General features: G+C 42.7%; 1 protein-coding gene across 1 annotated transcript in view; it reads right to left on the bottom strand.

Moving 5' to 3' along the window:
- klc1a (kinesin light chain 1a) overlaps positions 1–4291 on the bottom strand; it is a 30281-nt gene that overhangs the window by 25175 nt on the left and 815 nt on the right. The window lies entirely within an intron of this gene.

The raw sequence follows: 4291 nt of genomic DNA, 5'->3' as shown, positions 1-4291 counted from the left end.
GTGTGTGTGTGTGTGTGTGTGTGTGTGTGTGTGTGTGTGTGTGTGTGTGTGTGTGTGTGTGTGTGTGTGCAAGAGGTCAGGAAACCCCTCATTGGGTTTCTTATGAAAAAATAGCAGGCAGCGCTAAATGTACTCTCAAGGAGAGCTGCAGGCGATTGGAGTGGGAACGCCAACGGCAGAAATAACAACAATCAACATCATGTGATACAAAGGGTGTGGAGTGCAGATAATCACTTTGCATTGATTCATTTGCCAATTATTTTTCTAAGAAATTTGAATTATACAGTTTTAAATGTTTGAGACATAAAGTATTGCATATTTTTATAGTAAAAATATGTTTATATATATTGTTTTATATTTGTGTTCTTGACCTTTGATGCGTTTTCTTTTACGGTGGTTATTTTTATGCACCAAAATGCACAGGCTAATTCATTGTAGTGTATGTGAAAACGTACTTGGTAATGAACCTGATTCTGATTCCAATTCTGGGGTTAGTGAAATTGTTTTTTGTTTTTTTTTTAAATGCGAAAGTCGTTAAGCTAAGAAGTTAGAAAGCAAAATCATCTCAATTAAGAAGCTGGATCTCATGCTCTGCTTTCTACAATTCTTTTAAACATTTTGATGGAGGTGCAACGCTCAATCCTTGGATCGCCCCTTTAACAAATGCTGCTACTGTATGGGAGCAAGACACCAAATCTCCACAAGCTCATTGAGTAATTAACTATTTATGACATAGTAAGCTAAATGACTGAAATGTAAATATTTGGACACAAAAACAGTCCATAAGCCTGAGGACAATTTAAATAGAGGCAGAGCTGTCATCATAATCATCTTATTTCCTGCTGACAGCAATTCAACAAAACCTCAAAAGCGTAGGAATAAGCTTGAGGATGAAAGGCATCACACACACACACACACACACACACACACACACACACACACACACACACACACACACACACACACAGAGAGAGAGAGAGTCTCAGGCAGCTCTCTTTCACACATAAAAGATTAATGCCATCCGATACTGCATTTCTTCACCATGCACCTACCAGCCCCCCCTTCAATTTCTCCATTTGAATAAAAGAACACACACATTTCCTCGAGTCTGCTAAAATGCTAATTCGATTTTTTACTTTTATTTAATCTCATACAAAGGAGGAGAAAATGAAGTTTGAAACCAATAAACTGCTGCTTCCCTACCCTCCAGGCGACCTCCCACCTGCTTGGTATTTATAGTCCTTTGCTTGTATATTCCATCCACAATGTAGCGTCTACATAGTATTTACTGTAAGCGCTGATGTAGGCGTGAGCAGGAGTATGCGGGTGTGTGCAACAATGAAACATGTTTATGTGTAAATGGGTGTGGGCGCATAATTATTGCATGACAACAGTCCTACTTTTTAAAACCTCACTTGTAATTACCAACCGTTTATTGAGTGCCTGAAAACAATTCCTTTTTTGAAATTCAAAAACCGGGGATCAGATACATTGAGGAAAATAAAAACACATTTCCACAACAACAATTTTAAAGAGGCCCTTTTATGCTTTTGGGGGCTTGGTCTGCAAATCTCTGTGTTCCCTCTAGAGCAGGGGTGTCAAACTCAAGGCCCGGGGGCCAAATCCGGCCCGCGACCTAATTTTATGTGGCCCGCAAGAGCTTGCAAAGAATATAATGTACAATACAATTGGTGTAATTGTTGAATATTTATTTTCAATTATTTGCCCTAGACTTCTGCTTTCCGACGTAGGTATTTAGGAAGATATTACCAGATCTGATAATAATCCAATGCGGGGCCAACAATGTAATATAATACATTATTTAATATATATTATATATTTACATATGTATATTTTATATATAATTAAAATTACAACCGGCCCTTTGAGTGCCACCATAATGCTGATGTGGCCCGGGATGAAATTGAGTTTGACACCCCTGGTCTAGATGAATGATAGAACATGGGGAAAATTCTCCATTATAAAGTCACTGTGATGGATTCATTAATTTAGCGTTTCATTAATTTGAACCATTAAGTTACCGTATTCATTATGTGTCAACCATTCATTGGAGTGTCACAATAACAGGGGAAGGCTTAGAGGGAGGAATTGGGGAGCACAGCGAGCGAGAAGGGGATACCCAGGCAAAAGGGGGAGAGGATGAGGGAGAAACGCCGAAGTGGAGAGGGAGAGGAGCTGCTCTGGGGATTACGGAGGGCTGAGGGGGAGTGCAGAGCAAGCGTACTTCTTCCTCATTAGTAAGCCTGTTTAGAGAGACTCAGACGTTTGGAAAACTATCTTGGAAATGGTAAAGGATCCCTGGAACTTTGTGTTTGTATGTTGAGGGGGGGCCTGGCAGATTATGGAGGGTGAATTGAGACGGTGTTTCCACAGCTTGAAACTGAGAATAACTATCAAGTTCCCCAGGTTGGCAATACATCAGGAGAGGGGGTGGGGACATATGCTGAATTTACTTGTTCAGATTGATTAATAAACATGGACTTTACGTGATGTTTTCCACTTCTGTCACTTCCGTGTCTTTATTGTTGCCCGCCGTTCTTTGTGTAAACACACAGATACCTAGAGTGGTATGTACAGCGGCCTAAAATGGACTGGAGGTTACTTAGAGGAGAAGGATTAACCGAGTGAACAGGGCAGAACGGGTTTGAAGTGCCCCCTTTGCCGCCACTTCCTGTTTCCTCGGTTTGCGAGGTCAGAGGTTGGCCGGTCTGTGTTTAGCTAGAATACTGCGGGGTTTAAATTAATCTGTCTGGTCCTGTTTGACCGTAATGGGAACGAGCCAGCTTGCCAAACATATTTCACCTTAGGTGACGTGGGTGAGTGTGCGTTCTGCGAACTTTTAGGCAGCTCCTACTCCTCACGCATTGGGAAAGCAGGATGATGTCCTTCGAAACGAGGACATCTCACTGCGTGTCACCAAGGGGGCTGCCTCTTATATATTTTAGATGTTGAGGGTCAAGGTAGTATTTAGAACAATTAATTCAGGCAGTTCTGCCGGTGTGGAGGCTTTAATGTGTCTTTAAAGACAAGTGCTGCCTGACATGCTTAATGCTTGTTGCAGTTTATCCACTGTTACTGCGATCAGTGTTTCCGGCCAGACAGGGCCTGAGTGCGGGCGTCCACCCCGGAGGCAGCCGTGGTGATCGTCACGTCTTGTCACGTGACTTGAATTTGAATTGAGCCGTCCCTTATAGATACTAATCTCTTGTACTTATCTTAGTGCTAGAGGGTGGGATGGGTAATTCTTAGGCTCGGGCCCCTCAAATTTTACTTACGAGTTTATCCACCAGAGCCTCATTTCGCCCGCCCTGCGAGGCTCCGAGCCGCACCTCGCAATTCGAAGCGCGTGCCCTCCACTTAGCACCCCCCGTCTCAACGGTCACCGGCAGTACATTCTGTCACAAGGAACACGCTTTGCCTGGCCCAGCGAAATATCCCACCAGAACCTCTTGCCCCCAACAGCAGGGATGCTTCCTATGTCCTTTTTCGTCATTCAAGGATTAAAAACTCTCGATCTTCTCTCGGAATTATTTATTTTTTTGTGACGCATAATGGCGGCAAGACAAACGCCTGGGCTGGTAAATGAGGCTCAAACATGATATCAAATGGTACATGGCGTAGCTCCATTTAAATTAAATCCATCTGCGCCAAGAGGCTAGGCGTTGAGTAGTGACATGGGAAAATACATTTCTCAATATTGTTAACCAAATTCTTGGATCTTGAATTGTGGAAGACTTTAAGAAAAAAAAAACGACTTATGGTACTTATTAACCCTAACATTCACACAATGATGCATGTGGATGCTATAATCATCGATGAATGTTGATTTTAAGCTGGCTAAATGAAAACAATTAGAATATGTTTACTGTTTGCTTGCTTTCAGACAAAGTCGATCACGTTACTATAATGAAGCGCCTTTAAGGACTTAGAAAAGACACCACAAGATGATTTTTTTTTCTTACTCATTCACTATATGTGATATCAAAACGATTGCCCCGCCTTCCGTAGCCTGGGGATGCTATTCCCTGCGTCGTGGGTGATCAAGTTGCCCCTCTTGGCAAGCTGTAAGTAAGAGCGCCACCGATGCCAATTAAGTCATTTGTTTTGCCGCTGGCCACTGTTGGTTACACCCTTCTTTGGGATGTGCGTTGGCTCATTTAGTAAACACCAAACCACGGCTGCTCTATGCGTACTCGAGAGACACTGCCGGGAGCCAACACGTTTTTCACAACGAGATTCGCGTCTTGTTTCTTCTTTCACTCGCTTCCTC

This window comes from Notothenia coriiceps, unplaced genomic scaffold (assembly GCF_000735185.1).
Source record: "Notothenia coriiceps isolate Sejong01 unplaced genomic scaffold, NC01 NC01_scaffold00037244, whole genome shotgun sequence".
In the NCBI taxonomy this organism is placed as follows: domain Eukaryota; kingdom Metazoa; phylum Chordata; class Actinopteri; order Perciformes; family Nototheniidae; genus Notothenia; species Notothenia coriiceps.
The sequence above is the reverse complement of the archived record's forward strand: the minus strand, read 5'-3'. Positions and strand labels throughout refer to the sequence as shown.